Below are 14,022 nucleotides of genomic sequence, written 5' to 3'. Positions count from 1 at the left end.
AACCAACAAGAGAGCCGTTGAAATCCATTGAATGATTGCACTTTTCAACGTGTGGGTGTGTGTGCAGTGGGGGGGGGGGGGGGTCAATCGTTTTGATTGCAGCTGTTTGCCATCTTGCAATTTTTGCTGAGCTTTGTTTTGAAATCCATGATAGATCAACCGAACGACGCGTTTTTACGTTGAAACAAAAGCCAACTCGATTTTTTTGTCGTCCTTGTATTCAATATTTACTTTAAAACAGATTTTAATTTTGTCTTTTTGATTTTACCAGCCGGCGGGCTAGTTTGAGAATGTCACGGGCTGCTATCAGTAAAGGTGGGGAGGGTGGTAGTAGGGGGGTATGGGGGGTACCGTTGCTATAGGATACCTCGCCTGCATCACGTCATGCTTGGGGGGGGATGTTGGGGAAGAGCTTCGGCGCGTGCTTGAGAGAAAGGAAGGAGAAAGCTGGTAGGGAGGGGGGGAAGAGGAGAGAAAAAGAAGAGGACATTCAGGCAGAAGACAGTGGCTCCCAATGACATCAAGTAGCTTCACCACCTGAAGCCGCACACCGGACCAATCGAGCGACCCCCCTTAAAAGACGTCAAGGAGCCGCGGGACGGTGGCCCCCGCCTGACATGCAGCCCCCCGTAAGAAGCAAACCTTGCTTTTGAGGGGGGAGCCGGGCTACCACTGGATTACACCACGGACGAGGAAGCGTCTTCCCAGTTATCAAATTCACCCATGCATCTCGCAGACGGCACGGGAGACGGTGCACTTTCGACTAAGGTAAGCTAAGCAGCACCCCACCCAAGAGATGTCTTCATGAAGGGGGGGTTCTTTTATAAAAGAGAGCGATGTGCGGAGTGTCTACCCATTTATTGTGACTCGTGTTCAGGCTGGTTGGCAACAGCACTGAGGAACGAATGCCATGCACCCCCCTTCCTTCGCCCCCCCGCGTGCTTATTGTTGGCTGGGCTGCATGAGAGACCCATGCACACAGGAACATCCTTTGTTTATTCCTCACTCTAATTTCAACCGCCTGCAAGATATTCAACACTGATGAGCATTTTATAAGAGATATGGTTTATAAAACTCAATTTACTGGCAAATATTAATACATATATAATGTATGTGTGTGGAGGGGGGGGGTCACCAGGTGGTAAAGTGGAAGGACTTATTTAAGCAGATTGTTTTCTAGACAATAGACAAGAGGGTGCATCTGCTGCTGTCAGGCTGTGCATCAAATGAAGCGCACCTGCATATACTGTATGATACTGGTGTACTCATGTTAGCCTATAATTACACGCAGTTGGATTTTCTGCTAACACACACACACACACACACACACACACACACACACACACACACACACACACACACACACACACACAAGCTCTTGAGCATCGTTTAATTATACATTGATTTACTCATGCACAGTTTCCCACTGCTGATGCTTTTTTTTTAGGGTTTTAATAAGTAGATTTCGACAGTGTGCCTATTTGGCTTTTCTGTGGTCAATCTTGCATGTGTACACCCAAATTTCAAGTTGTCTCTGTGAAACCTTGGGGAGTCTTTTCTCACTCATTCTTACACACATATTGTGTACGTGTTTTCATTGGTTTTCAGGATGTTAGTTGGTTTATCCTAAAAACGGGGACTCGGCTTTCCTGATGTCCGACAGAGTCCAAATTAATATGGTAACAAACAAAAAATCAGGAACAGAGCCATCTATTCAGATTTTGGCTAGAGTGTATTTTTTTAAAGTTTATGACAAAATTCCTACTTTTTTTTAAATTATGGGGACAATCATCTCAAACACACTTCAGGCATTTCATTTCAATGCAAACACATTTCATGTCTTTGTGAATTTTGGGACTAGTGGATACACACACACACACGCAAAAAATATGGTAACAGAGAGGAAAAAATGTCAGAAACACATCCATCTATTTAGATTTTTTTCTAGGGTGTATTTTTTTATTCATGACAAAATTCCTCCATTTTCTTCAATTATGGGGACATGTTTTTGTGAATTTTGAGACACACACACACACACACACACACACACACACACACACACACACACACACACACACACACACACACACACACACACACACACACACACACACAGATGGGACATTTTCCCCGAGGCGCAATGTGTTTGCTGGTTATTGTTCCACACCATTTCCACATCACTAATTATTTTAATCAGTCATTGCTCAGGCATGAATTCTCTTCTTTAGCGTGTTGGTCTCGAACCTCCTTCACTGACGACCGTCTTCACCTTAACTCATTCACTGCCAGACAATGTGGAAAAATGTGTCCACATGTGCCAGGGTTTTTGTCATTTTCACTCGAATTCCAGGACCCATCGAATATTGAGTTTTAGGACTACATAAACATTAAATGCAGCATAAGAAACCTTAGACTCTCTTCTTTCATTAGAAAAAACAAGTTAATTCCTAAATTATATGTGTCTGGAGTTATATGAGCTTGAAATGAGGGCAGCTGTACAAAATACAATACCTACATATTGGGTTATATAGCGCTTTAACAACAGGTGAAACAGGTGGAACAAAGTGCGAACATGGAAAAAAAATGCTGCCCCCTTGTGGAAAAGAAAAAAAATCACCAGAAGCCATGGCCAGCGCTTTATCTGCACCCATGCATGAAAAAAAAACAAAAAAAAAACAAAACCCAAACAAATTTGGGAATGGCGCTCTACGTCGTATTTTCAATTCCCGAATAAATTTGTGAATGACAGTGAATGAGTTAATGAGAGTGACCGAGATGTGGATCTTTTTTTTTTTTTTTTTGCGTTTGTCAGACAGGAATAGGTCATTGTGCAGAAAGTGACAGAATTCTTTAGTCGTTGTTGTCTCCTCAAAGAGCTCAGAAATCCACGGCTTGGTAGATATTCACTTTGGCGGCGCAAGGAGCGTAATGAAATCACTCATGGCATGAATTCCCTGAAATAGCATTTCACAGGGTTCAACTGTGGGACTCAATGGTTTCCTGCCTCTCTAAAAACGTCTACCATGCAGCAAAAGCCGTCCAATCTTGAATATGCCAAATGAGCCTCGCTCCCAGCAGGGCCGCTTTGGTCGCTCGTCAAAGGCCTTCATTGAAGTCTTATTCCTGCGTTCTCGCAGTATCGCCTCGCTCGCTTTCTTCCTTAGGATCACAACATGGTGCCCCATCCTTGTATTTTGTCATAGCCTCCGTACATAAAATGAGAACTTCAAGGCAAATTTGAGGAAGACAAAAAAAAAATCACCTGTACACAATAAAGAAGACAACGACCTGGTTGTTTGTCGAGACCCCGATATGAATTGACCTTTCGGGGTATTTTGAAAGAGCTTGCTTTTGTGAGCTCGGCTCAAACATCGCATGTGGCATTTAGAACCTATCCAACATGGCCGTCATCAGGATGCCACCCTGAAAACACACCGTTGTCTCTTCACTCACGTTGTTAAAAAAATCAGACAATCAAATAAACTGAATAATCAGCAAGACAAGAACAGCTCTGTAAACTATATTGAATAAATTATGCCAATATAAACAATTAGGTGTTGATAAACGTCATTAGGTGCAATCATGCAATCCAGTCAGACTTAATACACGAGTGAAATTTCAAATTCTGTCTTTGCACGTTATGATTTCATTGGATGGTACATTCAGAGTTATGTTTTAATCGAGATCTGTTCTTCTTGATCATGCACTGAGGCGTGGACGCATAGCACAAGGGCAGGCAGGGTTCTATATAAATAAAACTGCATTGTATTGTATTCCCTTCAGTGTAGCTCCATTTAGTGGATGCACAACACAACCACAGCCACTACGGACGCTCCTCAACTTACGAACGAGATACGTTCCGAACGGTCGTACGTAAGGTGAATTAGTTCGTAAGTTGCTTCAGTGCTATATTTTGTATGAAATGTATGTTTAAGGCTGATATAAGTATGCGTAAGGTTTTTATAAGTATGTTTAAGGCTAGTATAAGTAATCTGTATTGGTTTGTACTGAAAAATAAACAAAATATATTCTCTATAAAGATATGTACATGTACAGCTGGAGCGATTAGTTCATATGTTACTACAAAAATATTCGTATATAGTTGTTCATAACTCGAATGTTCATAAGTAAGGGAGCATCTGTATTCATGACTAATTATTACAGATGTATGGAAAACTTAATTGGAATTAAAAAAAACAAACAAATATACAAATGAGCAAGGTTATTTAACTCATTCATTGCCATTCCAGAATTTATTCGGGAATTGAAAAGTATGACGTGGTGCGGCGTTCCTGTATTTGTTCGGCTTTTGTTTTTTCTTGCGAGGGGTGCCGATAAAGCGCTGGTCAGATGTCTGGCAATGTTTTTCCCTTCCATGAGGTGGCAGCATTTGCCTTTTGTCCAAGTTAGCGCTTTGTTAAAGCTTCGGCTGTTGTTAAAGTGCTATATAAATCAATATGTATGTACACTGTATTGTATTTTGTACAGCCGCCCCCATTTCAAGCTCAGATAACTCTAAACCCATCTAACTTAGGAATTAACTCTTTTTTTTTCTGATTAAAGAAGGCAGTCTAAGGTTTCTTATGCTGCATTTAATGTTTATGTAGTCCTAAAACTAAATATTCGATGGGTCCTGGAATTCGAGTGAAAATGACAAAAACCCTCGCACTGGAGTGAATACATATTTGCGCATCATCCGGCAGTGAATGAGTTAAAAACAACATTACATTGATATTTATACGAATACATCTCTGACAGTGTCAAAATACGCCATTTTTTTGTTGGACTTCTTCAAAATTGTTTTGCCTGTATTGTTGAAGCCAGTGAGTGTACAGCTGCACAAGTATGAGACCTTGTCGAAGGTTTCCAGACACACGCACATCTATTTTTTTTTAAACCAGGTGGCCGTTTGCCTTTACGGTTGCGTGCGTGCAGGTTGTGCTCGCATGCACAAAAGTGAAGGCTAGGAGATGTCGGGATGGTGACTTGACTCGATGCCCTTCTCCAGATGAATCACAGGTTGTGATGTGTCAGCAAGGGATGAATTATGCACACTCCTCCGCGACCTCTCGTCTTCTCTCCTCTCCTGTCCACTTGTCCCTTGTCTTCAGTCAGCCTTTTATCGGAGTTGACATTTCAGAAGACATCTTCACTGTCCCACTATGTTCTGTTTTCTTCATACAGAAAGGAAGATGTTCTGGCTCCATATTGCCGCTGTCTCAAATCTTAGCTAAGGTCGATCTTTACCATGGTTCAGTCGCTCGTGTCCAAATCGGAGCTAAAATGTGTGGATAGTCATGATTCAATAATGGGAAGAAGACGTGAGGCCATTGACTGAATCTGACAGTTACATCCCTGACTGACAGGAGCCATGAGGGTTGACTGACAAGATGGCTGCTGACACAAGACAAGCTAAAATGCTTCATCAGAATTTACTCCCAAGATCTGGCATCATCCACTTTAAGATCCGGTGGGATTGCATATCGGGATTTGTTTAACCGTTTCCGGGCGTAGGCTACCTTGCATCCTTCGTCAAGTTATTTGTCGGTTTTTGAAAAAAAATATATATTGCTGGATGGATGAGGTACAAGTTTGATTTGCTTAGTGATGAACCGTCCAAAGGTCAATCCTCTTACTTATTTTCCCCCCAAAAAATCCACATTTTAACAGTAATCCACATTTTAACAGTGGTGGGCCTGCAAGGCCTTCTCTGCTGGCCTAAAAATATCTGAATCACAGACTAATGTGAATTATATTTGGTCCATGAATTCTTATTAAATAATTCCAAATTGCCCTTCAGCTTCCTTTCATTGCGTTTCCCCTGTTGTGCTGCTTCCAGGTGTGTGTTTTCGTTTTTAAGCATTTGACCAATCACATTTCAGCCATCATTTGTTACCAGGGTCAGAAATCTACCTGGACGCCTTCACAATCAGTTCTGAAGGCTCTGGAGCATAAAAACCAATGGCAATGAAACAGTTGCTTGAACCAATCAGAGTTCAAGTTGGCAACCCAAGGCCTGCTTGAAGGCGCTCTCGACGTCAGAGTTTTTGCCGACTATGATTGGCTAGTTTCTAGCCAATCATAGCATTACTAGCCGCTAGTGCAAGTGCATACTGACCAGAGCTAGCACACTGTAGCTGCAGTGAGCTGCATAAGCAAATATATTTTTGTGTTGATTTAAAAGTGGTTTTATCAACTCTCAATGGCTGAAGGAGGAGAAGAAATGGATTTGGTTACAGAGTTACTGTCGACGCCATTTTCAAGACGGACCTTTCAAGAATACAGTAAATGGACATCATTAAGAAAGGTTGGATAGATTTGAAGGTAGCAAAAATAACAAATAACATTGCAATTTTATGAGGTTAGCATTCACGATCAAAGTCAAACTTCAAACAGTTTAATGACAGTATTTCTTAAGTTTCTTCAAGTCACAAGTTAGTTCCTGGTCAACAGCACCCTCTAGTGGATGTGTAGTGAATCACATCACACTCACAGCTGTGGAGTGATTCAGAAATAGCACTACTGAAGGCCTAGGAGTGACATGCACGACCCGCCACTGCGTTTTAATATATGGTTAGCCTTTAGCCCTGTGAATAGAGTCAGACCTAGTGTGTGCTTACTCTGCCTACTTTCAGACTGACGCACCGTCAAGGAGGCCTTGGCCCTTGTCCGCATGTGCGTCCGAAAGACCTCCACTGAGCAAAACAAGAACGAGGTAATTACTCAGCAGCGTTGGGGGCTCAACAAGTTTTCTCCCAGTGTGCTGTAACGTAGTAATTTGAGTTACTGATTTGATTCCAAAGCCGTATGTGAGAACTGCTGAGTGGCAGTTCACTGACAATGCTGATAGCGACAAAGCATTTTAGATTTTGAATTGTAATATTTGTTTCTGTGAGCTCAATGAAAAACAAGAGAAGATTCAAAACAATTTATTCTATTAATGAAATCAGCATTCTTTGACAATAGATGTCCTATTTATCGAAAATTTACCGTTTACAGCCAAAATAAACTTCTTCATTGGTCTGTCACGTGTGAGAACAGTTACTCTAACACCTTGGAGATACAGTATTCACACGTTCAAATATAACTTAAGAACAGAGGTGGCTTTGCTTTTATCTACAGTTTACTGACCCGTATGAGCAGCAAATAGAATGCCAGGATGGTGCTCAGTAATAGCCAATAGCAGAGCAGCTATAACTATGTTGCGTTCCGGAGAGTCGGAATTAACACAATCTATTTTTAATTTTATGCCATGGGCCATATTGTAGTTGTAGTTTCCTCTCGAGGGCCATTATGAATTTGGGGAAACCATTAGAATGTTTCATCTACACAAATTACATATAAGGCGCACTACAAATAATGAATAACTAGTTTTCAAATGTGAAGTAAAGAATAACGACTGTTATTGTGGTTTATATATGACAATTTGAAATTTTGGTTCTGACTTTAGCAAGTATCATGGCAATTGACATGAATGATTTGCTTTCCCGGACCGAATATAATGATGTGGCGGACCACATTTGGCCGCCGGGCCTAGACTTTGACACCTGTGAGGTAGACAAATATTTTAAACCCTCCCACCGAAAAAAAAAACCCAAAACAAATTAATACTGCGAATTATTCAAAATTTTAGGCATCACATTTTAGTCGGCTAGTGTGTAAATGGGGAGTATCCAACTGTATTTTATTTTAAATTATTTTTACGATCGCCCAGGTGTGGCCGTCTTGATGTAATCATATCCACCCATTTCTAATCTGAGGACAGTGGATAGACAATAGAGAGGTGTTGCATTATTGTGTGCTCCTTGAAACGTGTCCACTTTTAGAGCTTATCAATGCATCCCGATGGGATTTAAAGTCATTCCAGTAATGGCGCGTTTTGTTTTTCCTCGCGCGTTTCCTTGCTGTGCCATTTGACTTTACTGTAATGGGGTGTTGTTTTCTTTTTTTTCCCAATCACTGTTCACGCATCATTGGGCAAAGTAAACCAAATGAGAATCTGTTCAGAATGGCCATAGTCGATTAGGGGTCGATAAAGGTTTGATTTAAGTAATCCAATCAATGTTTATTGTTATAGCAGAATCATTGATTGGTGTTGATCTTTTCAACACGTCAATTAGATTCGGCAGTAAGGCAGTCGGGATTTTTTCAAGCAACTGAATCTTTTTCCTCATACAATAGAACCTGTACTTGTGAAATTAATTCTGCAATGAAATTATGCAAATGAACTCATTCAATCACCCCCCTACAAGGAAACCCCACCACAAAAATCTGAAATGTTTCTAAAATCATACAAAAATATCAAAGAAATATGTAAGAAATACACGTTACAATTAGATTATTGCACATTAAAATGATTGTCATTCATACCTGTCAACTTGTATGTTTTCCCTGTATTTTTTAATCATTTCAAATAAAGAAGAAGTACTACAACCTTTATACGGGGCAAAAAACAATTTTAAAATGTGAAACGAACTTACAAAGACCATTTTGGCTCAAATCCAGTTGGACACAACTGCTGGTAGCCAACAACAATGCTGCCGCCGATCTCCACTATTGTCACGGCAAATCAGCAAAATTAATGCTCAATCGTATGTTTTTTTATTGCTGCATACGATCAGATTGATAAAATCATAACATGCACATGTGCGGTAAGATAGCTGTTTGCATTTCCGCTCGTGTCAGGATTTTTTGTTTTAATCATTTCAAAACGTGTACGGCGTACTACAACTTTTATTCAGGCATTGTAATCATTTATAAGGGCAGCTATTAGCCAAGGCCGACAAGTGTGGTCATTTAACTTTTAAGTGACTCTTCAACGTTTGTTTGTTGTTGCCCTTTTTAGTTCGTGTTTTTTACCTGGTGTTTTGTCAATAACTATTTCAAGGACTTTTACTTCTGTTGGCTTTTCACAATCCTTAGAAAATATGCAAGGCAAACATCAACATAATGAGCCGACTGGTTTTCTGTGTGATTTACATTTACGTAAAACTACCGGAAGACTTCAGGGCCCGAGGAGTAAATGACGAGGAGACGGAAGTGGGCCCTCTTAGCCAATGGGATGCCACGATGGTGCTCGGTGATAGCCAATAGCAGAGCAGCTATACCTATGTTGCGTTCAATTAGAGTCGGAAATGCGTACAGCTTCCCCCTGCTGTATTTTTAACTTTCAGATATTGAAATTTATTTTAGAATAGGAGGAAATCCTGTCCTGTTGAAACGTTTTCATACACGTTAAGTCTCACGATTTGGTCGGGAGACTCCCGATTTTGACCAAAAACCTCACAATACTCACTTTATAAAGCAACTATTAACACAATACAGGCAGTTCATTTGTAAGGTGTAAAAAGAGAAAATGAAAACAACAAAATACGTTTTTATATTAATTGAACACATTAATAAACATTGAAAGCTTTTTGTGTTTTATTTACTTCTAATTTTCACCTTTATAACGCTCACATTATTTTTACACGCACCACAGAACACAAGTACAAAAATCTCCCGATTTATGATTTCTGAAACTTAACATGTATGCTTTCGGATCTTGAATTTTCTTTCACAATAAGAGTAAATCCTGTCCTGTTGAGACATTTTGTAACTTGAATTAAATTAAATTGAGCTTTTTGTTATTTGTACTTCCCGCCACAAATGCAAAACTGAGGAAGAATTTATTTGAGGAGGGGCTGAAATTAATGGTGGAAAGCATCCGAGCAGAAGTCTGTTTCCCTTGGCATGCGTGCGTTTCATTTACCGGAACACATTTTTGTCCAAGTCTGAGCCAGACTGAGGACGAGCAAATTTTTTTTCCAGACCATTACTTACAGTTTTTGATTCGTTTCACCCGTTGATCGTTCCTCAAGGAGAAATTCATTTGCCGTCACAAATTTCATCCCCATCACGAATGTCGTGCAATGGCTTGTTAGTGACAAAACTGCAAGGCCGAATGCGCACGGAGCATTTAAGCGGAATTTCGGTCCCCGGCAATATGCCGCCTCTCCGAAATGAAACCCATCCATCAATGATGCTTTTGCATTCCGTCCTCGCTGTCTGTTCGAGCTTAACCTTAAGCAAATACCATAATGTAAAGTAAAGTTGCGTAGATGATCTCGGCAGTCGCTTGCCGTCGCGAGATAATGAGCTCCCTCTGGGCCGCGGGTCATGTGACAAAGTCAGTCAGGTAGTACCATAGTAGCGCAAATACACTGGAGAGAATCGAATCCCTGGCAAACGGAACATCTCCAGAAAATTAATAAGGCTCCTCCTGATCGGGCTGCGAATCTTTTTGCATAAACTAAGACTGAAAGAGTGATTTCGTTTTCGAAAATGCAGCATAGGAGGAGGTCAAAATGTAATCATTCGCACAGTCTGCGGTATTCTTTTTGATTTGATTTCAGCTTCATCTGAGGGGCGGCGGGCGTGTGGGGTTGGTTGCCAGGTGCCGGTCTGTATTTACAGTAATGCGAGGGATTGACGTTGTTATTCAAATCACTGCAAGTTTGCTCCCATTAACTAATTCGCTGTCAGATATGTTCAAAAATGGGTCCACCCCAATGCCAGGGTTTTTGTCATTGTCACTAGAATTCCAGGAGCCACACAATATTGAGTTTCTGTCATGGTTTGCATGGAGGGAATGGTGGTGGATCCCGAAAAAGCAGGCAGGAGGGAGCAGCAGGGTGTAATTGACATGTATTAAATAAAGTCCGCAGGAACAAAATCTGACAGGGTCAAGCAAACACATACAATGACCCGACAACGAATGGTTGTCCGGGAGTCCTTTTAACTGCCACCGATTGGAACGACCAACACCTGTGCAGGTGCAGGCGGGGCCACCAGTTGGTCGGCAATCAGATCGTGACAGTTTTAGGACTACATAAACATTCAATACAGCGTTGGAAACCTTAGACGCTCTTCGTTCATCAGAAAAAAAATGAGTTAATTCCTAAATTGTATAGGTCTGGAGTTATATGACCTTGAAATGTGTGTGGTTGTCCAAAATACAATGCAATATTGGTTTACAGAGCAATTTAACAACAGCTCAAGCTGGAAGCGCTAATATGAAAAAAAGGGAAATGTGGGAAATCAAAAAACATTGCCAGGGGCCAGGGCCAATGCATTATCGGCACCCAAGCATGAAAAAAACAAAACCTGAAAAAAATCTGGAATGGCGCTCTCTGTCATGTTTTCAATTCCCGAATAAATTTGTGAATGGCAGTGAATACGTTAAGTTTATTATCTTATATTTTTAATGACAGAAGCATTCACTCATCTTGAAAAAGGGTAAACACGGTTAACCAGACAGCGTCGGGCCTTGACCACCACCCTGTCAGTCCCCAGATCTCAACCCCATTGAGAAACTGGCGAGTGAGCTAAAGGGGAGAAGACTATGGCCCTCTACGTCATATTTTCAATTCCCGAATACATTTACGAATGGCAATGAATGAGTTAATGTTGTCCAACCTGGATTCTTTTGGAATGGTGGAGCAATTAGGGAGTTCATTCAAGTGACCACATTTCTTCAGGCTATGGTTTTCATCCTCTGGTGATCATTCGAACAAATCATCTTGGAAATAAATAAGGCTTTTCTTTGCATATCTTGTTAACGAAGTGTAGCTGGGGTATGATGATGATGATGGCATGGGGAAAGGCAACGACAATTACTATGACGGTCCTGGGAGATGGCAATGTTCCGTGTTGTCAGGGAGCCCAGCTCCTGGAGGAGCTCGCTAATTGGCTTCGGTGTGCCTTGGATGGAGGTGTTTGTCCTCTCTCTCTGTGTGTGTGTGTGTGTGTGTGTGTGTGTGTGTGTGTGTGTGTGTGTGTGTGTGTGTGTGTGTGTGTGTGTGTATGTGTGTGTTATGTTTTCAAAATTCAGATTGAACCAGGCATTCTTCTGAAAAATGACAACAAATAAAATAAATCAAGATGTACTGTATATCTATAAAAAAAGGCACTTTATCCTCAACCCTTCCCTTAGACCACGGGTGTCAAAGTCATTTTTTGCAGCGGGCCACATTGTAGTTATGGTTTCCTCTCGAGGGCCGTTATGAACTTGGGGAAGCCATTAGAATGTTTAAATCCCTTCAAATATTACATATAGAGCACACAGCAAATTAATAAATAACTCGTTTTCAAATCCGAAGTCAAGAATAATGACTTTTATTGTGGTTGACATCCAAAAATATGACATTTTGGCTCAGATTTTAGCAATCATCATGGAATTTAACAAGTTTGATTTGCTTTAGCGGGCCGAAAAAAATGATGTGGCGGGCCGGATTTGGCCCGCGGGCCTTGACTTTAAACACCTGTGCCTTAGACAATAATGCATCTGGGCCATGCCCTTGCGCCATTAACGCATTTTGACAGCCACTGGCGCAACTGTAACTTCAATTAAAAACTGTTTGACACCTGTGCTCTAAACAAAAACAAAGTCAAGGACCGCGGGCCAAATCCGGCCCGCCACATCATTTTTTTTTGGCCCGCGAAAGCAAATCACACTTGTTAAATTCCATGATAATTGCTAAAATCTGAGCCAAAATTTCATATTTTTGGATGTCAACCACAATAAAAGTCATTATTCTTGAATTCAGATTTGAAAACGAGTTATTCATTAATTTGCTGTGTGCTTTATATGTAATATTTGAAGGGATTTAAACATTCTAATGGCATCCCCAAATTCATAACGGTCCTCGAGAGGAAACCATAACTACAATGTGGCCCGCGGCAAAAAATGACTTTGACACCCCTGCTTTCGAGGTTTTAACTTTCCTCGTCTGCCTTCTTGTCTAACCGATATCTAGCCATGAACACCTTGCGTTTGTTTCGGTGCGTTCCAAAGTCGTGGGAGAGGATAGCGGGCTTTTTCGTCATGCGTCGGAAACTGATGAAAGAGCTAATCGAATACAGTACTGTATTCATTTACCCATGGTGCATTGCATTATTTATATCAAATATGGCGGATGGTTGCAATATGGAGCGTTAGTACATGGGTAAAAGACATTTACTCATTCACTGCCATTGACGAATTTATTCGGGAATTAAAAATAGGACGTAGAGCGCCATTCCCGGATTTTGTTTTTTTTCATGCTTGGGTGCCGATAAAGTGCTGGCCATGGCCTTTGGCAATGTGCTGCCCTTCCACAAGGGTCAGCATTTCCCTTTTTTTCCATGTTAGCGCTTTGTTCCAGCTTCAGCTGTTGTTAAAACACTATAGTATACAGTGAACCAATATGTATGTATTGCATTGTATTTTGGACACCCACCCTCATTTCAAGCTCATATAACTCCAGAACCATATAAATTAGGAATTAACTCTTTTATTTCTGATGAAAGAACAGAGTCTACGGTTTCTAATGCTGTATTGAATGTTTATGTAGTCCTAAAACTCAATATTCTGTGGGTCCTGGAATTTGACTGAAAAATGACAAAAACCCTGGCACTGGAGTGGGCACATATTTGGACACCTGGCAGTGAATGAGTTAAAAAGAGGCAGCAAACAAACCTATTCTCATTTTTTTTTAAAGAAACCATTGAATAAGTCTGCGGAAGGTAGGGACAAGTCGTTGCAGCAAACTGCTGTTAATGATTAAAATTTAGTGGCTAATTTGCTTCTGAAATCACGGCTGCGACATTAATGGGTGGATGGTTCGACGATCGATGGATCCGAGAGGAATTTAAAATTGTCTAACTACTGTCACTGTGATCAGTATGTACATAAAGTAGAAAGTATTAGAGTATCATGCCGTCGTTAGATATGCTAATTGGACTGCAAGTTGACAAGGACTCAACTGTCAGACTGCCAAATAAATGGCTGCCTCCACACGCAGTAACTCTCCTCTGACAAGAAACGCCGAGCAGCGAACGAGCAATCATCGCTGACAGACACTTTAAACAAAATTCTACGGAATACAGAATGTGCCCGTCCTTGGTTTTTGCTCCTACCCAATCATTAACTCATTCACTGCCAGACGATGAACAAAAATGCATCTACTCCAGTGCCAGGGTTTTTTTCATTGTCACTCAAAT

General features: G+C 40.9%; 1 protein-coding gene across 1 annotated transcript in view; it reads left to right on the top strand.

Annotated features, from left to right (window-relative positions):
• The first annotated feature begins 468 nt into the window (after positions 1–468).
• Positions 469–14,022, top strand: part of LOC148891362 (receptor-type tyrosine-protein phosphatase S-like) — a 115,414-nt gene continuing 101,860 nt past the window's right edge. Inside the window, exon 1 of the mRNA XM_089007377.1 lies at positions 469–768. The gene's annotated coding sequence lies outside the window, so the exon portion shown is untranslated. The remainder of the gene's footprint in view (positions 769–14,022) is intronic.

The sequence above is a fragment of the Hippocampus bargibanti genome, linkage group LG11, assembly GCF_051943395.1.
Source record: "Hippocampus bargibanti isolate YZ-2025 linkage group LG11, ASM5194339v1, whole genome shotgun sequence".
Taxonomy (NCBI): Eukaryota; Metazoa; Chordata; class Actinopteri; order Syngnathiformes; family Syngnathidae; genus Hippocampus; species Hippocampus bargibanti.
The sequence above is the reverse complement of the archived record's forward strand: the minus strand, read 5'-3'. Positions and strand labels throughout refer to the sequence as shown.